The sequence below is a fragment of the Equus caballus genome, chromosome 5 (assembly GCF_041296265.1).
Source record: "Equus caballus isolate H_3958 breed thoroughbred chromosome 5, TB-T2T, whole genome shotgun sequence".
NCBI classification, from domain to species: domain Eukaryota; kingdom Metazoa; phylum Chordata; class Mammalia; order Perissodactyla; family Equidae; genus Equus; species Equus caballus.
In genome coordinates this window covers 70,798,743-70,825,455 of record NC_091688.1, presented here as the reverse complement: position 1 = coordinate 70,825,455, position 26,713 = coordinate 70,798,743, and the positions used below count along the sequence as shown (strand labels likewise).

At 39.4% G+C, this 26,713-nt stretch overlaps 1 protein-coding gene across 4 annotated transcripts in view; it reads left to right on the top strand.

Annotated features, from left to right (window-relative positions):
* Positions 1–26,713, top strand: part of VCAM1 (vascular cell adhesion molecule 1) — a 129,285-nt gene that overhangs the window by 46,280 nt on the left and 56,292 nt on the right. Inside the window, exons 2-3 of one of the 4 annotated variants that reach the window (XM_070266207.1) lie at positions 25–168; positions 2,816–2,896. The exons of 2 other annotated variants lie outside the window; for them this stretch is intronic. The gene's annotated coding sequence lies outside the window, so the exon portion shown is untranslated. The remainder of the gene's footprint in view (positions 1–24; positions 169–2,815; positions 2,897–26,713) is intronic. One more of the 4 variants, XM_070266204.1, reaches the window with a different exon arrangement.

Genomic DNA, 26,713 nt, shown 5'->3' with positions numbered 1-26,713 from the left:
TCTCTTTTTTGTTTCCTGTCTCAGCTTATGCAATATCTGAAAGTTGTATCATTGCGTACATGTATTGTGTGTGCATTATCAAGTCTTATCAAGCTGAAGCAGCAGATCTAAACACAGACATCTGGACTCCGAAGTAATATTCCAACACTTAATCCTGAAGACAATAGGGTATGCCTACTTCAGAAAAGGGTTAGTGTCACCCTCAGTTTACAGTGGAGGAAACTGAGCATTCATTCACGCAGCACTTACTCATTAAATGTTTATGAAGAGCCTTCCCTGTAACTGAGGTCCTGCTGTCAACTGAAAGGATGAGATCAAGAAGAGGCAGTTCTAACATTGACCTTTGCTGGTAACTTCTTGGCATTCATCTTCAATCATTCATCTTCCTGTCCTTTCGTTTCCTCCTCTGTAAACTGAAGGTTGGTTAGTTGCAAAGCACACAGCAGTGTTATGCCTGAAAAAACTGAAAGATAGAGACAATTTGAAACAAAGAAGGGTAGGAAACCCCTTTCCACTCAGCTGTGAGAAGGATGGTGATTGTTACTCTTGGGAGTTATGAGAGTGGGCAGTGGAAAAACAGTTTGTTGGTGGAGCCAAGGTGAGCATGGAGTGGAAACAGGAATTTGAGCGAGTCATGTAGTTGGGGAGGGAGCTGGGGCAAGATAAGCCTGCTAGCTTTCAGACCGGGAGCTTCCGGGGTAATTCTCAGGAAGGAGCCAAGAGATTGCTCTGTGTTCGTATTTAGACAATTTTAAAACCAAAATTGTTATGGACCAGAGGAATTTTTGTGGGATGATGAGAGATCTCAAATTTTGTCAATAAGCCTGAAAGTAGATGATGGCTCTCCACTGGATGATTCCGCACTTTTTTCATCCTGGATTGTCTACATTTTGTGTGGGTGTGCCTTCTCAGCTTATTGCGAAACATATTAAACATAAGTGAAAGCAATATTTAACTAAAAGATAAAGAAAAAGAAAGTTAATAAAATAATATTCAAGATAGGAACTGAAATGGGCTAAGGGAGAGTCCTGAGAGGAAGAGAATTAACGTGCAGTAAACTCCTGTGAGTGCCTCCTGTGCTCTGAGAACTTTCATATCCACAAAATAACCTCATTATAGCCACACAAGGTAGTTGCTCTACAGATCTGAAAACTGAGGCACGGAAAGAGTAAGCAACTTGTCTCAAATCAGGAAATAATGACGTCCGTGAGCTCAGGTTTGAACTGTGGAGAGTATGAAGTTATTCTTCTCTCAGAAGCTCTGCATAGACTCAGCACCTTTGGCACAGTCACTTTTTCTTTAAAGAATGGCCTCTACTTGGAAAGGGGAGAGCATCCTTTCCTACAACTGACACAATGTTTGTGTTGTCCCAAGGCATTATTCTAACGTGAGGCACTTGGATTCAGGCATAGACACACGAGATTTCTATTGTCACCCTGTGGTAACCACTGGTGCTGGCATTTCACAAACCCTGACCTTGCTTCGTTAGGAAAATATGGGAGTGGGAAGCAAGGTTCCTCAGTCCCACTGTCATTTGGACAAATGTCCAGTGAGTAGTCTATCCGCTTGTGGAGGCAAATCTTTTTGAATTTACATAGATTCACAGAATTTCAGAGCTGAAGAGATGTTAGAGATAGAATTTTGGCTCCATGGCTCACTCTAGTTTAGGGGAAAGTGAGGGCAAGAGTTCATTTATGGGCCTCCTGTCCTCCTGTCCTTAGCATTTTCCTCTCTGTGGCACTGGGTGCATGACTACGCTATTTAACCAATTCCTGAATTTGTGATTTATGAACCCAGGAAAGCATTTATCATTTGAATCACCCCAGAAGTATGTGTCAGAGTCAGGGAGGGAAAAATTTCTTCCAAAAACCCTGTTCTAGGCTATTTAAGATGGCTATCCTGGCCCATTTTGGAGGTTGGTACAAGCCTTGCTCATCCCTGGACTGAGTTCTCCCAGCCTGAATACTCGGAAGTACCAGGCCTGAAGCTTCCTATCAAGAATAAAACTGAAAATAGGAAGCCTTTGGTTGCTGACTGTGAAATAAACTTGCTTAAGCAGACTGCCAAAAGCAGTGGATCATATGAAAAGCCACATGACTAACCAGAAGTAATTGGAGCTTAAAAGGTGCCAGCGTCGATGAGTAAGATTTCTTTCATCAAAGGATCTAGTTAAAGCAAATTCACCCACTCACGAAGTTCTTAAGTGCCATTATCTTTTACCCTGGAACATTTAACTTGCCCTGATGTGGATTCATTAACACAGAAATGTCAGCTTTTATTGACTATAACTAGCTGTGCATTTATTTCTCTATTCAACACATCTTTAAAAATTACTGTTTGCTAGGTGTGCTGTAAGATACAAATAATATTTCCTTCATGTAACTTTTTCTGATTCCTCCAGTGTGATGTTATTTGTCCCTTTCCTGAAACCTAGCAGCTCTTTGTTTACAAGTCTCCGAATAGCTTTAAGACATTTTGCATTGTATTTAGCAAATTGAGAACATATCTCATCTTCCTACTCAGAACGAAGAGAGTTGAAGACAGACATGATGCTTTATAAATTTTTGTACGTTCTGTGGTGCTTAAAGTAGTCTTGGTGTAGAGTATGTTCTCAGCATTGTGGAATGAATGATTGAATATTTGTTGAATTGGATATGAAGTTGATTCAGCTTACGCTAAGTTATGCTACCTTAGCAAACAACCCCAAGATTTCAGTAACTTACAACACAATAGCTTATTTCTCATCTATGTTAATGTCCACCATGAATTTGATGCAACTCTACTTCTCATCTTTTTAATTCTGGGATCTGTGCAGGAGGAGCAGCCACTAATTGGGACAAGCCTACCTTGTGGCAGGGGAACAAGAGAGATGGCAGAAATACACGATGGAGCAAAAGTACGTATATCATTTCTGCTCAAATTTAACTGGTCAAAGCTAGTTATGTAGCTAAACTTCCCATGAGGGGCAGACAAATATAATTCACCCACAAAGAAGGCAGTGAATATTTTGGAATAGTAATAGAATCTACCAGAGAAGACATCCCTATTTTTAAGGAGGTTAAAATATAGTTGAGGAAGGATACACAAATAGCTACAGTTTTAAAAATGAAGTACAAGCAACCTGTTATAGAGGTAAGACGAAGGAGAGATTTCTTTTGACTGAGGTTAGTTACAGAAAGCTTAACAGAGGAATGTATCTTTTAGATTAGGTATTCAAAAGCAGGATCTTGTGAGAAGGAAATGGGGAAAAGCTGGTTAGGGGAATAGAAGAGTATTAAAAAAGATACAAAGGCACTCAGGCAAAAGGTGGACTCAGGAAAAGAGTCATAGTACACTTTTGGCATAGGGTAAGGTGCCACATAGAGAAATAATAGGGTCTTAAATTCCAGATTAAAGAATGTAGAGTCTATTTAGCAGGCAATGGAAAGCCATTGGAGGTTTTCGAAGCTAATTGAAGAATGGATTAGAGAGAAGCTGAAGACGTTTATGAGGCTACTTGAAGAGTCCAGGCAGGAGATACTAAAGGGAGAACCAGGACACTGACAAGCATCATGGACAGGACAGAACCTATACAGCCGATCTGCAAAGGAAATCAACAAAGCTTGAAAACTGATTGGTTTGGGGAATAAAGGAGGGAGAGAGAGAGAGAAAAGTTGCAGATGATTGGACTGTGGTGGTATCATTAATGTAATCAGAAAAATAAGAAAGAGAAGTGACTTGTAGAATGGTAAAATAAAGTTTTATTTTGTGGTGTTGAGTTTGAGGAATTTCAGATAGAAATGTTTAGTAGGCCTATGGATCTATGGGAAGAGAGTTTAGGGTCGTGAGTGTAACTGAATATGTAGACCTGTGAGACCTAAACAGGTGACAGTTGAAGCCATGGATGCAGATGAGAATATCAAAGGGGAATGGTGGCTGAAAGGCAGAGGCCTGGGGACTCTCCACATGCAGGGTGTGGCAAGATGAAGATAAGCCTGGAGGGACACTGGGGAGCATTGACAAGGAGGAGAGGAGAGGAGAACAGAACAATGTAGGATCAACTAAGCTGAGGCAGATGAGAACCTGAGCAGGAGGGAGAGTTCAACATGGTCAAATACTTTAGAGAGCACCAGGTGGGTGAGAACGTAGAAAGCTATATGGAACTTGGAAGAGGAGATCGTTGGTCACGGGTAAGGAAACAACTTCAGTAAAGAATGGAGTTGTTCTTTTGAGATAATTGATAACGAAAAGTATAGAGATTGAATGATGGAGGGGTAGTTGGAAGGGGTGGAATCAAGAGCACAGGGAGTGAGCTAACCTCGAGGAGGGCAGGAGAATACGCACTAAGAGAGAAATCGTCAGTGGTAAGGAATGACCTTAAGTTAGCCCTCACCGGGGTAGAGAAAAGAAATAGGCTCATTCGTTGAAATTAAAAAATAATTATGTGTTAATGAAAAATCAGATTAGATTTTTTTAAAACCATGTAGATAAAACTAATCAAGGGAAGCTAAAGGGACCTTCCAAGTGACTATATTGTACTCATTTTCCTGTATTCAATGTTCAGCACAGGGCCTGCTATATATTCATGTGCAATAAATAGTTATTGGGGAATATATAACTGGGCTTCAGGACTGATAATTTTAGGAAAATGTTTTTGTGATCTGGAGCTTATTAATTGGTCTAAGTGTCCTTTCAGTGGGAGAAGGGCATTTGAGGCCTTTTATGAGGGCATATAAGAGACTTTTTCTTCCTACCAGTTTGAGATTGCTGGTATCCCTTCAAAGTGGCTAAGCCATTTGCAACCCACAAAACTCTGGGGGAAATAAAACCCAACCAGAGAACAATTATGTTAAGCTAGGTTGCTATCAAGAGCGTCTTCGAGCAGGAAGAACTAGTGAACTTAGCAAAAGGGATGTTTAATAATATTTATTCTTTCATTCATGCTCACTCAAAACTCCACCTATTTACTGAGCACCTTGCAATGTGCCAGGTACTATTCTAAGGCTGGGATAGAACCTCTCCACTCATCTAGATTACACTGCTATGAACAAATAACCATATTATATGACGTCATGTAATGATAAGCGCTACCAAGAAAAAATAAAGCAGGTTAAAGAGATAAAAATTAATTGGGGCGGAGTGTGTGAATGGGACTGTTATTTCCTTGGAAGACCTTGGGAGATCTCTGATGAGAAAACAGAGATCTGAACAGAGATCTGAAAGATCTAGAGAAGCATGTTTCAGGCAGAGAGAACAGCCAATGCTAAGATTATTCATTCTTGAGACAGGAGTGAACTTGGCACGTTTTAGGAAGACCAAGAAGGTCAGTGTTGCAGGAGTAAAAGGAGCAGGTGAAGAGTGGCAGGTATGATGTTGGAAAGAGAGGCCAGATCGTGTGAGATCGTGAAGGCTTTTATTCTCAGTGTGATTGGGAAATCATTGGGTGGGTTTTGAGCAAGAAAGTAACATGTTAGGGATTATGTTTTTAGAGGATTGCTCTGAACTCTGATCTCTGAACGGAGATCATAAGAGGGCAAGGCCTGAAGTAAGGAGACCAGTTAGGAAGTTGCTGCAGTAATCCAGGAAGAGAAGGTGGAGATCAGAACAAGGATGACAGCAGTGGTGATGAAGAGAGGTGGAAAGATTCTAGACATATTTTAAATAACTTTATTGTGATATATTGAGATATAATTCACATACCATAAAATTTTGTTTAATTGTACCTATTAGAAGTGTCCAGTTCAGTAGTTCTAGAGATAGATATGATAGGACTTGATAATGGAGTGGATTCAAAGTGTGAAGGAAAGAGAGGCATCAGGGATGTCCCTTGGATTAGAAATTAAGCAACTGGATAGACAGTGTTGACATTTGCTGAGATGTAGAGAACTGGGGAGAAGAAAAGTACCTATGTCATTGGGCTAGGAGGTGACCTACAAGCACACAGAAAAATGCCTAGTATTTCATAAATTTAAAATATGTTTGGCTAGTCTTTTTCTTACATGACATTTCTTCTCTATTTTTGGACACAAAGAACAAGTCAAGGTCCGGTTACTGAAATCAGGATATAGAGTCCGAGAGTTTAAGCAGGAGACTGATTTGCTGTTCAGAAGCCAACTGTGGATCTAGGAAGTTTTATATATCTACTTTCAGGGCTTGGAGTAGTCTCTTGGTTATGGCATAGGATTAATTTCTCCTAGAAGCCAGATAACAAATTATCTTGTAGGATATTTTCTTTAGGAAGCCAGAGAACAAATGATCATGTTGGATATTTTTAGTGGGCCATAGCAGGGCTTCCGTTATTATCCTCTAATGGAGAAAGAATAAAAGCATATATCAGATGGTGTTATCCTTGTTGCCCAATAAATCATTGATATGTAAAATTTGGTGATCTCCACTGGGATTCCCCAGCATTAATTCTACAAGCCTGACTTCGTGATGTGCCAATAGCTTTTGTGTATTGTGTGTTTTTATACAGTAAATTTGTAAACAAGCTTTAAGATCTATATATACATACAAATGTATATAAGACTTAGGCTTAACTGCAATAATTCACATTCATTACTAAAATTATGGATAAAACAATTGGAGAAAGGCCAACTAAGTTGAATGTGGAGAGGGAAATCGAGAGATAAAATTATTTAATGGAAAGTGCTTGCTTTAGATTCTTGCTTTATGCTGAACCTTGGGACTCATTTGTTTCAGTTATCTACTGCTGTGTAACCAACCACACCGATGCTTAGTGACTTAAGACAACAACTTATTATCACCTCTTCTAGTTTTGTGAGTTGAATGAGCTTGTCTGGGCAGACTTCACTTGGGGTCTTTCCTGCAGTTGCAGTCATAGAGCTGCTGAGGTTGGAGCCACCAAAGGCTCAACTGAGCTGTGTCCCAGATGGCTTCTTAATCACATGTCTGGCATTTTTCTGCTCCTTTGAGTGGTCTTTCTTTCTATCAAAGTAACTTAGACTTCTGACATGGCAGCTCAGGGCTCCAAGAGGCAGGAAGTGGAAACTTACAGTCCTCACAAAGGCCAGACCTGAAACTGACACAATATCATTGCCACCATATTCTGTTGGTTGAAGCAGTCAGAGATCAGATCAGGAAGAGACTCCATCTTTAGATGGAGGTGTGACATGCATACAGAATGAGGGAAAGAATTGATGACAGCTATTTGGTAGACAAGCTACATTCAATCAGCTTATAACCATTCATTCACACAGGAATTGCCAACCCTTTTACAAAAGACTATTTTTTTAAAAAATTAATCCTCTGATTAATTAGATCAGGAAATAAATCTAAACTAAATGTCAGGTTACTAGCACTACATTAAGTCTATTCTATAGTTAGCAAATCAGAGATTTCCAGTTGTACTTTTCAAAACTTATCCAACAATAGAAAATGATTTTGACACAGAGATATTATCAAATCATTAGGTGCTATTCTTCAAAAAATAGATAAGCAGATTTGGAATCTCTTGCAACTCTTTGTTGGTTTTCAGGATCAACCATTTGAATGTTCTTTGATTTTGTTTTAAAGCCTAGATCTATAGGCCAGTGGAAAGAATAATTTCCAGAATCATCCTGGTCATAACTCTTGGTCAATGTGATGTATTCAATTTAACTGTACAGAGATTTAGTAGATATGAACTATCATATGTGCCTGGGTCAACCACGTCCTATGTATCAGAGCTAGAGTGGGGTTACACAAGAGTGGGAAATCAAACAAGGAGGTACCAGTTTGAGGTGGAACGAGTTCAGAACTGACCAGGAGTTGAAATGAGATTTGGTAGGAATCTGCAAGAGTTGGCAGGTACAAAATCAGGAGCCAACCAGGAGTACTGCAGGAGTTTCTGGAAAAGTGAGAAGAGCAGGCAGCTTAAGCAGGACAAGATTCAACAGAAGAACTGAGCAGCAACCCAAGAGAAACTCCGTCCCCACGGTAGCAGCTAAACAGCAATATAGAAGCAGATAAGTAAATTATTAACAAGCTGCTTTAAATAATTAAGAAGACAGAGATAGGGCAAGGCTAAAAGTGCAGGAAGTAGCAACTGAGAAAATATACTCATAAGTTGGACCAATAATTATTTAAGACAGGAAAGCTTTTTAAATTCAGCTGCTCAACCCCTTCCAGGCATCCTTAAAGAAATTTCCCTCAGACTGGACAAGAATCTGTAAAATCTCTAACACCCGTAGGTTAAGGAATTCCCCATTCTTGTTGTTATGAGGAGTTATTTCACTCACCTCCTGTAATTATAAATTTTCAGTTAACCCATGTAAAATGTTTCCAGAGTGTTTGGCACGTGGCACCCAATCAATGTTGGTTCCTTTCCTACTTTCTTTTAGTGGCACGGTACACAAAAGACCACTTAGCCAGAAGCAACTCCTGGCCCCATCTCATGAAGGTAGAACTGACCTGGTTTTATAAATAACATGTTGATTATTCTCAATTTGTTAGTGTCTCTCATGTAGCTACACACTACTGATCAATTTGAATAAAATTATAGTCATGATAGTTTTCTGAATTGTGCATGTAGATTCTAACATAGGAACAAATTTGATAGTCTTGAAGAGTGATTGCTTACACAGTGCATGAAATAGTTTGCTCTGATTCAAGTTCTTTTGAAATGAAGTTAAATTGGACCAACAGAGGTTAAGGCTGTCAAATGGAAAAGATTTCAGGGCCACACTTATCTTTGTGATAAGGACTTGGCCAAATTTTTTAGAAATTGGTTTCCTCATTTATTAAGAAATCTAAATAAAGATTTCTATATGAAGGTGGAATGACCTCAGAATGAACACGTTCATGAGAATTCAAGCTGTTACATCCTGTATTAGCAGAAATGCAGCAGCACACCCTGATATAGAGGGCCAGTGACGAATACCGTAATTCAAGTGAAGAATGGCAAAAGCAGTCTTAATTTCCAGAATGGCTCAGTTAATCAAAAGCCTGGAACTGTTCCCAGGATGCTTTTTTTAAGTCTAGGCAAAATGCTAAGATAACCTTTGTACAATTGATCTAACGCCAAAGGGATGTGAGAAAGTAGTTAGAGATCTGCATTATCAAAGAGGTTTTACAGAAAATAAAGTGATTTGCAGGAGACTAGGACAGAAAACGCAAACACAAATCATTTGTATGTGATGGTTGGGAGGAGAGTGGGGGAGGCCAGGGAAGCATTCAAGGGAAAGAAGAAACAGTTCTACAATGGGGAGGAAGTTCATCAGACTTCGGCTTCCCCAGAGGATAAGCATAATTTAATTATTGACTTGTACTTGGCACCAGATTTATTCTCCACACAAAGGCTTTAACTCAAACCTAGGAAAAACCCCAAGAGAGAGAGGAGACACTTTATTTGAAGGTGGGCACTGTGGATGAAATAATAAATGAAAATATTTTTATTCGCACTGGTAACTTCCAAGTGGAAGTTCCAAACCCCACAGTGGTCAAAGGAAAAGATAAAGCCAGATGAGAGCATAGTTCACCTCTCTGTGAAAAAGTATCCCTCAGTGATTACTTGGGGTTCATAGGCAGCTTTGTGTTATTTCAAAGTTCTTATAGTTGAGTCTAATTAGAGCACTCTCATCTTTCCAAGAATTTTTAATGACCAGAGTGTTTGGAACTTTGGCATTTCCTGAGAGGCTCAGACAAATCGCATAAATAATTCTAATTAGCCCAAATACAATACATTAGCGATGTAGTTCAAGTGCCGTCTGACTTTACCCACTCACTCCTTGAGATTTTACCTAGAAGTACGTCTGTCCAATTTGGCCAGCTGCGGCTATAAAATACTCTCTAAGAATGTCAAGTAACACAATAGATACCAGTAGGAGGTAGTTTTTCTCTCGCCTACCACCACTTTTTTGCAATTAGCTAAAGATAAAGATTCCAAACATAGCTTCTTCTATACTTCGGTAGTTCCACTTCCAGGTATATACCCAAGAGAAATACGTCCACCTCAAAGATATACAAAAATGTTCTTGGTAGCTTTTTTCATAATAACCAAAGACGTAAATGAACCAAAACGTCCATCAACAGTAGAATATCACAAAACAATGAAAAAGAGCCAGCTGTTGTCACATGCAACAACATGGATGAATCTCACAGACATAATGTTGAGTAAAAGAAGCTAGGCACAAAAGAATACAATTATGATTCCATTTATATAAAGTTCAAGGACAGGTAAAACTAACTTATGGTGATAGAAGAATAATGGTTATCTTTGGAGGATATTGACTGCGAGCGGGCACCAAGAAGACTTCTGGGAGGCTGGAAATGCTTTGTGTCTTCTCTGTGTGGTAGTTCCACAGGTATACACGCATGTAAAAAGTAATTGAGCTGTGTGCTTAAGATTTAAGCACTTTACTGTATGAATATTATACCTCAATTTTAAACCAATAACAAGAAAAAGAAACTCTTTCAAAAGTTTATATTTGGAAATCCAAAATTTAAGCTTATACTCAAGACACCGGCTCTTCATTGGTGATACATGGGTGATAAAATGATGGCTGTATCCAACAATTTCCTGTGCATACAGTTGTGGTCCACAATTTTAGAAAAGTAAGCATAATAGGAAATTTTAATCAAAATAGCTTTTCCATACATATTGGACCTCAATATTTATGATATAAGCGGCTGTTCATTGTGCCTATGATACACAGTACAGAGTGTGGGTTCATTTATTTTCAACAAATATTTTGGTCATTTCTTATTGTCTTGAGTTTAAAGAATATTCTTTAAGTATGGTGAAGTATAGGAACCTGACCCAGGTAAATAGGCCCCGTTATGAAATCCTCTTAACAAAGTTTATTTCAGTCTGCTTTGCTATGTTACGAATGCATTGCCAAGGGACATTAAAGAAAAGGGAGAGTAAGCCCTTCTTACAGAATGGTGTTACTTCAGTTTTCTTCAATAGAGTGGCCTCCCCATCATCGCTTCTCTGATTCTGGTAGCTAATCTTCAGGAGTAATCAATAAAAGTCTTAGTTTTAGATGTCATAAAAGAAAGAACCAACTTTTCATCAATTAACTTGAAAAAAATCCTTTACCTTGATTTGGTTGATTTTTTTAATGGTTCAAATAAACACTTTTTATGCCTGCAGGAAGCACATGGTTCCATTGCAAGGAGAAAAAGCTCTCTTGTCATTTAGGAGTTTTTATCCATTTAAGGGACCAACATACAGTAAACAACAGAGAGCACCGAGGAAGCCCCTGACAGGCAAGTTCCCACTAGGGTGCTATAGACATTAGTCATGAATGCCAAAGGAAGCCAAGAGTAAAGTCAAATGGGAGCAGTTTTAATCCCAAATAAATATAGTCTTGTTGGGGAACACTTTTTGCTGAATAAAACTTTATTGAAAGCTGTGCCCTAATACTCCGCAGTGCAACCAAATGGCTGGGAGAGCACTCAGGATCACTCCTCTTGTCTCCGATTCAATTTCAAAACACAATTTCTCGACTGCTGTTTTGAAACCATGAGAAAAGATCAATTGAATCTCGGCGGTGGTCATGGAGAAATAAAAAATTAACAACAAAATGCTGGAAATAAGCTTGAGCATTTTGCAGAACCTCAGGAAGCCAATGCTGTTAGGGGAGATCCCTGGCGCCTGAGGCCTGACAAGTGGAGTGAAACCCAGAGGAGTGTGGGGTTGGGGTCTGATTAACAATAATTTGGGGTGCATTCTTGCTTGCTCTTTCCTGAAAAAGGAGTCTTATACCAGTTATTTATAGAGAGTGGGTAAATTTTTCATCAGCATTTTTTGTAAGCTTCTGGAGAATTTATGAATATTAAAGTGACATTGGGACAAAAAGTCATGAATGTTATAATGTAGAATTTGGCAAGCAGTTATTTTAGTGTTTAGAATTAATTGATTCAGTATCCACTTGTGTTGAACACCTACTAAGTCTCAGGCACTGTGACATGTGGGTGTGCAAGGCAGCCTCTGACCTCCTGGAGCTTATGCTCTAAGCCTTTTTTTCATCTAAGAGAGTAATTATCTCCTATGGTTGTTGTGAGGATTAATGAGGTCAGGCATTTCAACTTTTGTTTCACATTGTGTGGCAAATAGAAAGCCCTCATTTTACATGCAGTTGCAGATGTAGGCATAGACTTATGTAGGACAGGATGCTGTGGGAACACATTGAAGGGGTACATCAGTCAACTTGAGGGCAGAACATTAGGGAAGGCCTCCTTGATGAGGTGGGTGCTAATATAAGACCTAAAGAATGAGTAGGAGAGAGCCAGGAGAGAGAGGAGAAGATTCCCTCCACAGAGTTAGTGGTATGAGTACAGAAGTGAGAGGCAATTGGCAGTAGTTCAGTATAACTGGAGAGCAGAGTTCCAGCTGGAGAGTGTTAAGAGAAGTGAAGTGTACCGGTAAACCAGCTCTGGGAGCGTTGGCTGATTTCCATAGCATGAATGTTCCTATTGTGGCTGATTTCAGCTGCCAGCACTTTAACAACTAGCATGCAAAATTTCTGGGTTTTTAAAAATCAGCTCTGCAGCAGATGCAAGTAACCTGAGTGTACCCTGATTGCTGGGTCAAGAGTTTGGATGGACTCCAGTTCCACAAGTAGCCACTGACATGCTTTCAGCCAGGGAAACAGAGCATCAGGTCAGAGTTTTACAAAGATCACTCTGGCTTCAGTGAGGAGGGGAGAGGGCAAGTCTGCAGGCAGGGAGGTATAATAATCCAGGCCAGAAATTACAGTGAATTTAGTGGAGGTAGTGGCAGCTGGGAAGCAGAAAAAAGTGGATTTAGAAGACATTAGAGCAACAGATGATTGATCAGATGTGGAAACTTAGGAAGGGGGAGCTTCTAAGGAGTAAGTCTGGGGTTGGGCTTGGGTGACAGGGTGGCCTCTGGCACCCTTCTCAAAGAGAGAGAATGCAGAGAGCAGAAAATGTTTGGGAGAGGGTAGACTCATTTACACGTTTGAACTTATTGGGTTTAGTTCCTCCTCCAAGTGATGACCTCCAGGATCCAGCTGGCTCTACATGTCTCAGTCCAGAGCGAGGTCTGGGATGCAGACTGAGATGTGAAAATTATCTGCATAGGGATAGTCGTCCAAGCTTTGCTAGTGTCTGAGATCCCCCAGGGAGAACCTAGAACAGACCCCATGGACACCGCTCTTTAAGGGATTGGGCCAAAGAAAAGGAACATAAGAGGGAGAGACAGGATGGATCCTTGGAATGAGAAACAGAACAGGATGATACTGTGGAGCCAGAAGTGAGCCTTTCAAGGTGGTAATAATTGGTGACATTAAACACTAAGACAAATCAGTAAAGACTGAAAGGCAGCTATTGGATTCAACTAGGAAGTGGTGAGTAGTGTCTTTGGCAAGAGTAGATTTAGTTAAGTCCTGTTGCAACAAGTTGGGTTATGAACACAAGGTGGGAAAGTGGAGGCAATAAGTGTAGGAGACTCTTTCAAAAAGCATGGCTGGTCAGGGAGGAAGAGAAGATGAGGTGGTGACTGGAAAGGGAAGTGGGAACTGGGAAGAGTATATTGTTTGTGTGTTTGGTTTGTGTATGAGAGGACAGATATGTTTTAAAATGCTGAATTATTTAGCAAACACATATAATACTTGCTTTGGGTCAGGCACTGTTCTAAATGCTTTGCACATTTTCACCAATTTAATCCTCAGAAAGGGAGATAGTCTTATGACCTTCATTTTAGAGATGGAAAAACTTGGCTAAGGCCACACAGCCGATTAAAGGTGAAGTCAGGATTTGTCCCCAGGTTACCTGGCCTGAGTCTGTGCTGTTAACCTTGACCCCTGGGCCCCTTGCTGTGTTCTGAGGACTCTGCGGATGGAAGGAGCCACCCACGGAGATGAAGAGTTTGAAGGTATGGGAGAGGGAGGAAAACTAGTATGAGAAGATACCTCTGAAGGCGGGAGGGGAATGGAGTCAGGAGCACTAGTGGAGGGTCAACCCTAGACAAGAAGGAATATTGAAATAGGAGGAAAAGAGGATAGAAATTAAGGGTATAGTTGTAGGCAAATTTATAGGTTTGGTGACAGGAAATAGAGGCTTTTTCAAATGTGTGAAGGAGAAATGTTCTGGAAGCAGCAGTAGAGAGTAAGGGAGATCCTGATCTTATCTTCAGACCCAAAAGTTTTATATGGGATGTGGGAAAAGGAACACCTGTCACTTGAGAGGGCTGCTTAGTGTCTCAGGACAGAGCTGAGTTTCACTTAAGGTGAAGAGGGGAAGCTCAGTGAAGATGTGGGGGAGCTTAAACATAGGATAAGAGCTATAGAGGGCTCAGAGGAAAGATTTGGAAGGGAGAAGAGGAACGTGGGGTTGGGATGAAAGGAAGGGAGAGGATCGGGTACCAGGAACCAGAGGGATTACATTTTGTGTGGAGATTAAGGATAACAAGATTGTCTCTACTGTGTATGGTGAATTTCCCTGGCTGAGAGTACACTGAGAAGTCAGTCCCCTGGTTGGGTGAGGATAGATGAGGCACGGAGAGGAGAAGAGAAAGGAAGAGGGAAAAGTCAGAGGATGGAGGTGGTTCAGTAGTTGGGGCTTGCTGAGGGGTGGCACTTCCAAATGAGTTATCATTCTGGAAGATGAAAATAGCAGCCTCTGACAGAAGTCACTGTGGTCTGGATCCATCTAGGAAGGTTTGTGGGAAAGGCTTGGAGGAAGGCTCCTACTTTTTGTGTGTGTATGTGCTGAGAAAAGTTTTCCCCATCTTGCGTTTTTGGTATTAAGAGTGGCAAGTCTTATGACATTTTGTACCAATAGTAAGTCTCACTGGACGGATATTTTGGGATGGCTGGCCAGATTGCCTGTCAGAAGAGATGAGTGTTCAAGCAGTCTGGGCATCTAGTCTTGACCACATCCTTACACCATGCCCCCAAATATCTGTAGCACAACAGATCAAAGGAAAATTGCCTTATTTTTGGGTAAATATTACAAACAAATGAGAAAAAAGAAAAAAAAAATCCCTAGAAGAGAAATGGGAAAAAGACTTAAGTGAGCAATTCAGAGAAAGAAATACGAATGACCAACAAACATATGAAAAGATGCTGACCTCACTTATCATTAATGAAATATTTTTTTACCTATTATATTTGCAAAGATATATAAAAAATTAATTCTTCAGAGTGTACAGAGTGTTATCTACTTCGGGTGGAATACTAAATAGCTGTTAAAAGAATGAGATAGAGCTACACGTTCTGCTATGGAAAGAGCTCAACGTATACTGTTAAGAAGAAAAAAAATCAACGTTCAGAATAATATGTTTTATATGGTACTATTTTAAAAAATAGGCTCTATGTATGCATATGTGTGCTTATAAATGGTCAGAAAATGTTTGGAAAAATATAGAAGATATCATTGTCATGTCTAAGCCTGGAGAGTAGAATTGGGGGCCTAAAGGGATGCAGACCATGGGGAGGAATAGAGACTCTTTTTAAAAATATATTTTGTTATGAAAAATTTCAAACATACATAAGGTAGAAAGAATGATACCATGACACCCCCCCCCCCCCCGCATTTACCCATCACCTAGGTTCAACAATTATCAACATTACTTGATTATGCTACTCTTTTGTTCTGTTTGAAAACAAATTACCCCTAGTATGTATTATTTTCATATTAAAAAAGAATCTAACATAATGAAAGTGATTTGCCCCAATGCCTCACAACCAGGGGCTTGTTAGCCCAAAATTTAGTCCCCAGAAGCAGGAGAAGTATTCAGAGACTAGGAGTTGGGGAGCATTCACCACTTTGCTCTTGAATTCTGTTGGCTGCGTAGCTAGAGGGACAGCTAACCTTATCCAGACACTATAAAATGATCCTTAATTTAAAAAAAAACATCAAAGGAAGACTGTCTGCTCTGTAAGGGGGAATTTAATATGTTAACCAACCCCCGTCCACACCCCCCAGTTCATGTTTTTATTGAGGGACAACTTGATTTATCCTACAGCCTATTTTTATCTCTGTATTAAGAGTTATTTCATTTCCCAGCAGAGCCCAAAGCTAAGAAAACAGTGCCTTCCTCTTCAAATTGGTATGTCTTGGGTAGCTAGAGAGCTGCTGCCAGATGTTACCCTTGGTCACAGTGGCCTGGTGGATGCCTCATGCCAGAGGTTCAGGGGAGCCTGGAAAAGGACAGAGATTTCCAGGCCCCATTTTCAGAGGACTGAAAATGAGACTCCCTGCCCCCTGCATGCATCCATTCATTTATTCAACGATCATTCGTTCCACGTACCCTACTCTCAGCCAGGCTCTCTGCTAGAGTTAGGACTATAAAGTTGAGCGGCACATGGCCCCTGACCTTCAGAAGCTTATCGAATCTGGAATGAAACTTTCAAGCTTTGCTCTGCTTCCTTTGCCGGGATTGCCCTTTCCTATCTCATCCATTTATTCTTACTCATCCTTCTGAATTTAGCCACGAGATACCATCTCTAAGGAACAACACTTAATTTAGTTTCCTCTGTCGGGAACACCCTTCCTATCTTGTCCACCTATACTTCCTCCTCCTGCAAAACTTAGGTCACCAGTTCCCATCACTGTAGCCCGGTCTCATTCCTCAAATCCAAGCTAGTTACTATTCTTATCAGATGGCATTACAGATTCTCACATGCTTGCATCCCTTTAGGGCAAAGCCTTTGCTTCTCTAGTTCCTACACAGTGTGTGGCATATATCCGTTGAATTAATGCATAAAGAAATGTAACAGCATAATTTCTCTGGGTTTTATGCCACTTAGGGTCTTGTAAGTGCCTTCAAAGATAATCTCCTTGGCCATCAGCCCCTCCACAGCTGCTTCTCCTCTCTGTTTTCTACCAAAACACAAATGTTATCTGAGAGGGTCTAAAAGCTCCAGGTAACAAGAGCAGAATACGTCTGGGGTCCTAGCTCTAAGCAGCTAAAAAGTATTGCTTGTCCCTCTGAAATAGGCATTGGTGTTGATTTCAAAACTATTGCTTGATCTTTTCCACTTTAAATCCTTTAAGCATATGAAGAAATTGGAATTTACGAATGTTATCCCAGTATCAGTGTCCTGCTGGGAAGCCTTTGCACAGCATAAAGGTCACGGCGGGGCTTGTGTATGATTGCAGAACGCCAAAGAAAGACTAGCCAATATGTGCCAGGCGAAGAATCAGAAAGAATAAGCACTAGACCAAGAGTCAGGGAACCCAGCTTCTGCTTCCTTTCAAGGCCTCAGTTTGTTCATTTGCAGGAAAAAAAAAAAGAAGAAGAAGTCGGTGTCTGACTGCTTTCAAGGGTCCAGCTGGGCTTCAAGTTCTGAGTCCATAATCCAGGAAGCAAATATTTTCAGTATATTGAAACAAAAATTTATTCTCTTATCTGATCTTATCTTCTCTTACGTAAATAGCTGTTCAGACACTGGAGAATAATAAAGTATATGACAAAGTATTCTTTTTTTCTGTTATTAATCCTTTCTGTGAATTGAGACATTTACAGGTAACAAGCAAGAAAAGGAAAAGTCCCTGGGGGAAAACTTCAAGAGAAAATTCCAATGTCCATTGTTTTTCGTGATTTCGTTTTGGCAAAGATATCTTAATTCTAGCTGCCATTGCACATTTTGAATTTAATCCAATGATAGCGGAGATTCCATCCTTATTTATAACTCCCCTGCTGACAGCTCCTATTGTGGGCAGGAACCCAGGCTCTCTGGAGCCAGTCCTGGCACCTGTGCTTCTGGGATATGGCAGTACCAATCTCCCGTGACCCTGCCTGCACCAGGACCATTGTCTGGTACCACTGTCTTCCTAGAAACAGGACTGCCACAGGACTTATTTATGGTAGAGTTTGTTTAATTTCAATTCAAATTTCTGTTTAACATCAATGATTCTGTTAAGAGAAACCAAGTACTACTAGTTGATAAGTATCTTCTCAATTCAGATTTACATCAAATGCCAGAGTGGGAGAAGTAAGAAGTGGCCTCCATCTAGAGAAAATTAGAATAATAAGTACTAATAATTATCGTGTGCTGACTGTATGCCAAGTCTTACCTCATCTATTCCTCGCACGGTCCTATGAGATAGGACTATTATATGCCCCATTTTTAAATGAAGAAATTGAGGTTCAGAGAAGTTAGTATCTAGTCTAAGCTTACTCAGTCTACCAAATCGGTATTCAGATCCAGCATATCTGACTCCATAGTCTGTGCATAGAACCACTATGCTCTCCTGCCTCTCAAGAACTGTACGTGTATACTATCAGAACTGGGAGACAGTTCTGGGCAGAACCATGTAAGGTTTTCAGTGGATTCCAAAATGTTATAAGAAACTAATGGTCAGCATGTCTCCTGAGTTAGCCACAAGAGAAGTTTTGGATAATACAGAAATAGAAGTCTGTATTAAATAAAGATAAGCTTAAGAAACATCCACTGGGTGTCCAGGATGCAATTAATCCAGGAGCAATTAATAAGTTGTATGAGGGAAAATGACTTCAGCTGTTATAACAAATGCTCCCATATCTCAATGGCTTAGTGCCACTGACATTTACTTCTCCCAGTCCAATGTGGTTAGTAGGTGGGCTCTGCTTCACACAGTCATTCAAGGCAGGATCAGGACTAGGGTGAGGTAAAGACAAGAAGGACACCCATCTCAGGTGCAAAATTTAAGGGGGTGCCAAAAATCTCAGTAATCAAGATAAATAACATCTTAATGCAATACTTTAGAAAACAATCAAAACTAATGCCAAAAAAATTCATGACGAACTAGGTATCAAAATTTTAAACTAAGATAGGCTCCAACAGAGCTGGGATAAGGGTCAGGTGATTGAGACTAAGTCAAGCTGGCTAATTAAGACAAATTTTTAAAATTCTGCTGAAAGTAGAAGACTTTTACTCAGAAAATGTAGATTCATAGGTGTGAACAAAACAAAAGCAAGCATTATCGGTCCCTCTCATTGTACCTAGACTCTGGTAAAGGAACAAAAGGGGCCTAGACTGGTGAGGGAGCAAACACTGCATTTTCTCATCATGCCAGGCAAGAGATGGAGCACAAGGATGCGAGCCTGGAATGAGCTTCGCTTTGACAACCATGGTATCACAAGGAACTTAGTTTGCTCACCCAGAAGGGAAAAACAGGTCTTCTCCTAGCAGGCTTCAGTCAGTAGCTACCTTAGAAAAACAGCCCCAGACAGCTTTTTGTTTAATGGACTGACTGAAGTAGTTATTATTTTCATGGAGAGCAGCCAGGCTGCCTGTGTGCAAGATATCCAGTAACCATTTTAAACTATGTTGCTAAAAATCAACCATTCTCTTATGTTTCAAATAATATTTATCCACAAATAGAAACTGGAACTATAGACCAGTTGCATCAACCTGCTTTTAATGAAAGACCAATAGACTTGAATTAATTTAAAGCATAGTCTGCTGGTCATAGAGAGAAAGCTTTTTTATAAAGTGGCAGATGCAGGCAGCTGGGAGAGTCCTGGGCACCCTACCAGGATACACTTCCACAGACAGGGCTTCCGTGACAATCTCGACTGAAGTAGCACCCCTACCAGTCACTGCCACACGACTGTATTTTATTTTTTTCATGGCACTTCTCACACTCTGACGTTTTCTTATTTAGTTGATAACTTGTTTACTGTCTATTCCCATCCCAAACCTACCACATTGTGAGTACCAGGAGGTCAGAGACCTCATCTTTCTTGTTTTCCCCAGTACTCTCAGCACACAGAACAGCACCTGGCACACAGCAGGTGCTCAATAAATATTGGAATAAATGTCAGTAAGTTGGAGCTAATCTATTGATTCTTCCTGGACTACTTTTCTGTCACAAAGTTCTTCCACAGGGATTAGGACACTAATATTCACTCAAGACATGATTGCTGTAATTATTGTTTTTGTGGGGGGTTACAAACGGCCCTGGACCAGTGAATCATAAGGAAGGATACGCTCAGTACCACATTCAGTCCTCTGATCCAGTAAGAGAAGCCTAATTTTAGATTATGACCTTATAACAAGTTTTACATGGATAACTCCACATCAGTAAACCCTCATATTTTCAAACCACCACATTCTAAGACTTTCTACAATTCTTGATGGATAATGGATACGAAAAGAGTTCTGGAAAAGTGGTCCTGTGATGGCAGCTGTTGTCAATGTTAAAGACTCAACACTATGGATGATTATACACACACACACACACACACACATGCTCATGCGCACATATACATACATACTCAGGCTAGATAGATAGATAATAGACAGATAGGGATATGTAGGTAATAATTATAAAAAGATATGTGTAAGTTTCCTGACACGCTTAACTCAACACATAATGTTAGCATTCACTGTAGAGTTCTTGCCCATCAATTTCTACAACATCGAGCAGCACTTAGCAACTAAATGCTGTGGAGTAATTTATGGTCCAAGTTCAAATAAATGCCGATGATCCGATATTATAATGGCCTTTATTAAAATCCTTGTATTTCATCAAACTGGTATACTTTTAGATATTGGGTCATATCACTCTGTTCAGCAGCAATATTCATCAGATATGATCAATTTTGAGAATCCATAATAAATTCATACTGTATTGATTTAGAGTCAACACTGCATTTTAACACTCTCCACATTTTAATATTTTAACATTACCTGCATTTTAACATCTCTGAAATCAAGATGTCTTATAATCAACATCTTGTGACTATAGCGTTTTTTTTTTTTTTCTTAAAAGCTGTTATTAAAGTAATACGTGTCTTCTCATCAACGGTAACTTAGAATCCAGAAAGTGTGGTATTTGTAAGAAACATGATAGACAGGTTTATAATCTTAACATATTACAAACTCATACAAAAATGACAGTAAAAGCTGTAAGACCTTGAGGGTAAATGGGCAAAGGACACAAACCTTCTATTTACATACGAAAAATGTAACTAGACAGGAAATGTAAACCACCTCACTAGTACTCAAATAAATGCAAATTAAGACAAAAAGGAAACTGCATTTCTGTCTTTCAGATTAGCAAAGAATAATTTTTTTAAAAATCCAGTGCTAATTGAGTGAAATAGAATGGGCACCCTCATCAAATGTTGGTTGGTAAATTGGTACAAAATTTCTGGAAAGCAATTTTGCTGCCTGTACTAAAATTCATAAAGTGTTCACACCCTATTTATTCTTCTAGGAATGTATTACAAGAGAGCAATCAAAAAGAAGTTGAAAATTTATTCACAAAGATAGCAAGTGGAAAAAAGTCAAGAATCTAAATTTACATACTATATTTCAGTTATGTAAGGCATTTAGAAAAAAAGAATTATAATAAAATATGCCAAGATGTTAATGAGTGATTTTATTCATGTTCCTTTATGCTTGTGTGTACTTCACAACTAAATGTACATTATTTTAATAAAAAATTGAAAAACTGAAAAGAAAGAAAACAATTATATGATATTCTGACAAAAAATGCTTGCCAAAAAGTCTGTCTTTGTGTGAGACTTACACACTAAAAATTACGTATGTGTGGGCTTTTATATATTTGTATGGAATAGTGCACAAGATAAAATATTTCAAGTTTTGTTACATTTAGAAGACTTAAAAGCCTTGATCCTTAAATTTTAAATTTTGGGGCAATTTTTTTTTAAGCTTGTTATTATCATTTAACTCTTTGTTTTTAAGCACTGTCACCTCCCTGGTTAAATTTACCATCTTAAGCATTGTCTTCCTGGATGAGGAAGTTTTCAATGTCCTTGCTAAAGATGGCATTAGTCAGCTTTTTATTATCTCTTGCAAATAATAGTCGGATACATTTTATCCCAAAATCCAACAGAGATTATATACTGCTAATTAACAGTTGTGTAATAAGAACACTGCAAGATTTCCTTTTAATAGGACTCTATGTCCAATCCAATACTGCCTCAGCATGGAACAGAGTGTCCCAGAGGTCTTTGGTCGTTTCTTATTCTCTCTAGCTCTCAACCTCATCTTCAATCTTGAAGTTGCATTTTTGCTTACATTTTCTTTAAAAAACAATGAAATGTAACAAGCCTTGACTTGTGCCTTTGATATCAGAGAGAAAACAACTTAAAATTGATACTAAATTTGTATACCGTATTTCATCTGTATTACAATAACTTCCTTATTATACGCAATGCTTCATGTATTTATTCTTTGGATGTTTTACTTAGGTATGCTGACATAAAGGATATCATTCAGGCCCTCAGGTATCTTGCAGGTTAGTTAGGGGCAGTGGGCTTTGTGGGGCAGATTATGTGATCAGCATTTATAATTTAAGGTGAAGCTTATCATCCATCCTTTTATTCAACATAAGTTTATTGAGTGTGTGTCATTAGCCAGAGAGAGTTCTAGGCATTGGGATATAGTGAGATACAAGGCATAGCCTTTTCTCTGTGAGTCGAGGGTAACTGGACACTCTGAGAGCATGGAAGAGAGGTGGGCTTCCGCTGACTGTCGATCCCATAATAATCTCAGTTTCCTTCCTCCTCACTCCGTATTCTTACTCCCAAAATCCAGTCAAGCGGGCTTCTCATTCAGTAGGTCTGGGGTGAGAACTGGAACTTGATTTTTTTTTTTATTAAAGCTCTCCTTGATAATCCTGATGCACAGTCAAGTTTGGGAACCATCACATGAGAAATAGCAACAGTGATCTCTCATGGAAGTAGGAGAAATTGTTGAAAAGCAATAGAGCAATGTTTCCTTGAATCATCTTTCCTCACAACATCTTGCCGCTGTTAGAATTTTGGTTTAGAATATAAAGTCATTAATGGTATTATCTCTAACACTGTACAGCTATATAGATAAGACTCTCCTGTGCTTTTCTAGATGATTCTTTGCTTTTTAAATTATTGTTAATATTCAATTGAAGTTATTTCTTTTGTTTATATTTGAAATTATCTTCTTACGAAAAAATGTTGCCAGCCAGTTTCTTATTGTTCATCTGGTTGGTGCAAGCCTGTGACTCTTTTCTTTCACAGTTTCACAAATGCGCCATGCTTGTTTCTGGAACTTTGTACATGCTATTCCCTTTCCTATTCATTGGCTCTTCATATTCAGGTATCAAGTGTGGAAAAACAATTGATTTTTACACATACAAGTTCACAAAAGATGTAACTTCCATGTATCCTGTCACAGAAAGTTACTGAGGATGGGTAAAATAAGAAAGAGGAAGACGAGACTCAGCAAACAGCTAGCTAAGGAATAGCAGCCAAGGGAAGGAAGTTCTGGAATGATGCTGTGCAGCGGAGGCAGAAATTCAGAAGGGAGAGCTCTAGGGGAAAGAAGAAAGAAGAGCTCTTGAAAAATAACATAAACAAACATTTGGCAGATACTATGTGGTAAATAGATAGTTACATAGAAAACTTTGAAAATGAATAAAGAAAGCAAAACAGAAGGTTGTTGATAAAGAAAAATGCAATTCTTGCATACTCTGTAGCTTAGCATTGAATAATATTTACATTATTGTTGTAATAAGCCACTGATTATTTCTTTTACCACAAATTGTGATATGACACTATCAGGACGAGAGGAAAGGGAAGCTGAGTGTAGGAGCAATGGTGATGTAAGGGCATGAAATCCTCTACCAATGCAGTAAGTCAATAGGGAAGATGGAAATTTGATAAATAAGAAGTAATGTGCATATTGGAAAGTAATATGGAAAAAATAGCAATAAGAATTCAAAGTTGTTGCCTAAGACAAGGATGGGTGGAGGATGGGGGGTGTGTATAGGGGACTATGTTCCTGTTTTTTCTATGAATGTCTTTTAAACTTTTAGAACATTTTTATTATCATTGTTACTTGAAAAGTGCATATATTTATTTTATTAAGAAGGCAAATCAACACGTCTATATTATGCAACTACCATGTGCTTGACAAAGTGTTTAACTCTGCCCATGACATAAGAGAAAGTTCGAAAACACAGTTCTGATGCTCCAGGACCCTCAGTCACTTTGGACGATATAAGTTACTCGCCATATATAAAAAGCAATTAAAGAAAAAGATGTGACTAGATCTGAGAAAAAAACGTGAAAACTTTTGTATTCAAATTACATGCCCCGTGATGTTTGTAAATAATGTGTGTAAAATAAAAGCACTATTGAATTTATAATTGCATTCCTTACTCAAAGGACGATGAAAATGAATCACTGTTTCAGCTCCTCCCTTAGGGTTTTCAAATTTGGAGGCCCCCTCGAAGCCTCTCTGAAAGAGAACTATATTGAACCAGCTAAACTCTACATTGCTACTGTAATGCCTGTTTTGCAGTCTTCAGTCTCGGCTCCATTTACACACACAAAAAGGCCTTAACTGCTTACTTTGTACCAGACACTATGTTCTTATAAGATGAGCACTGGGGTCATGTTCCCTTTTTGCCCAATAACTGTCTTAACAGATGCTACAGAGACAACTGAAGAAGGACAAGCAAATAAGAAAATAAAAACAAATAGGCCAGAGAATGGAGGGCAGAAAGGAAAGAAGAGAATACGAATGTTGTGTTTGTCAGGACTTTGGGGGTAGTTTCTTGCCATTGCTGCATATTTTACTTGAACATCCTGTCACTTCCTCTGTGCCCTTTGTGACAGAAGTATTTGTTAGGAAGGTTAAAATCACCGAAGAAGTTGTTTATGTTGCATGTTCCTTGGCAAGAGACTCATTTTCTGGTCCTCAGAAAAGTGTTAAATTACAGCAGACAATTAAGTCTACTCAGGTTAGAAGCTGTCAAATGTATTTGAATTAAGAAAAAGAAAAAAGAAAAGAAATCTCTGGAGGGAAGATGTCTCTCAGAGATCCATTATTACATACACTCTGGAAGTTTTTTTCCCCAGACTAGCAAAACCAACACTCTCAAAGCCTGAGATCCACTTGTTTTTTAGACTGGTGGATTTTAAAGGTAACACATGCTTATTAAATATATTTTGGAAAAAAGAGACAAATATGCAGAAGAAAGTAACCGTTAGGAGAACACTGCATTGGCTGAAAGAAGGACATTGAAAAGTCTGTGCAGTGAGGCCTGAGACCCTCATGGGGCCTGCTCCAGGAACAGCAGATGGCCACTAACTGCCTTAAGAAGCAGGTGAGTTCTAAGTAATGCAGGGCTGCATGTTTGCTCAGCGGGGATTAGCACCCCGCCCCATCTCGAAACTAATGTTGAGCAAATATGTAGAAAATATCCATTTGTAGGTGAGGCAAATAAGCCGCCTACTCAGCTTCCCCACCTATCTTAGTCTGGCCCTGAGTTCAGGCCACCAAATTTTCTTGCTATTTCTTGCTATTACATTTAATTCTTAATGGTCCTTCTGCTATTCATCCTCCTTACTGCTGCTTGAGGGATCTTTCGGAAGCACAACACTGATCATGTGATCTTTGCTCTAAAACTCTGAGGCTACTCATTACCTAGGATAGATCTTAGGATGGATCTGGTTCCCCAGCCACTGGGAAGAGAGCAAGAGAGAAAATCCACTTAAATAGTGCAGGCCATGGGACCACCATCCCCAAGCATGAGCTCATGCCAGAGAATGAGGATGATGTGAAAGATGCGAATCTTATATACCTGGCTGTTTCTCACCTCTGAATCTTCACTCAGACAGTCCCTTCTTCCAGAATGCCAGAAGAATATCCGCTCATCTTACAAGTCTCAGCTCAAGGATTATCCTTTCTATGAAATTGTTCCTGACAAACTCCTCACCCCAGATTATGTTTTCCTTTCTGTCTTGTCTCCCTCTCCAAGTCCAGGCAGTGGTAGAGAGGTAGAAAAGATTTTAAAAGGTATTTTTTTGGTACTTAAACAGGGTCCCATGGCATGTGAGAGTAGTTACTGTAATATCGTCATTTTAAGGGAAGCTATAGATTGGTTACACTGAGGGCATTTGGCAATTGCACCGTGCTCCATGCCTTGCACATAGACATTGTTGGTAATTGCTCCCTACTGGACCCTGAGACTGAGGCACGTGGAAGATGGGGAACACATCCTGTGGGCTAAACACAAGAGTTTGAATGTCTCCTCTGGGCAGAGGAATGCCCATTTATCTTTTCCTCTTCCTGAATCCCTTTCTTTCTTTGGGTGCAACCAATCATCCTTTTGTTAGGAAAATCAAATTAAATGTCTTACGATGAGTTTACCTTGAAATTGGAGTGAAGATAGAGGAAAGATTATTCTTGTCCAGGTAATCTCTTTGCCATTCAAAATGTGACCCAAGGACCCATCTAACCTGAAAGTTATTGGTCTGAAGTTTGTAGCCAAAATAGATATTTATGAAATATTTTTGGCCAGCACACTTGAAGTACCTCACCACCTGCTGCCATTGCTATTGTTTAATTAACAGTCTCCAGGTGTCAGGCCAGTAGGCCTGAATCAATCAGCCCTTGTGATTGAAGGTGAATGCGGTTAATAACATAATTTTGAGATGCCCGAGTTCAATTCCACTAAACATTCATTATAAAACTATGGGTCTGTTGAGGATTTATAATTAAAGAAGACAGCTGTGAATAAAGCCTTCATACAATCTTTACTCACTTTGGCTTCCACTACTAGCTCTGGCCTTCCGGTCATATTCCTTTGTTATTAAACAAACAACTGTGCAACTTACACATAGATTTTGTCCCAGGACCCACTACTGAAAAGAGATATTTACTCTCTGCTTGAGGGTTTGTTTGGTTTTTTTTTTGGTGGAAGTAGTCAGACACTGAGATAGCATGGCCAAATGGTTTTGTTTTTTTTGAAGACTATTTTTGAGAGCAGTTTTAGATTTACAATAATTGGGAGGAAGGTACAGAGATTTCTCATATGC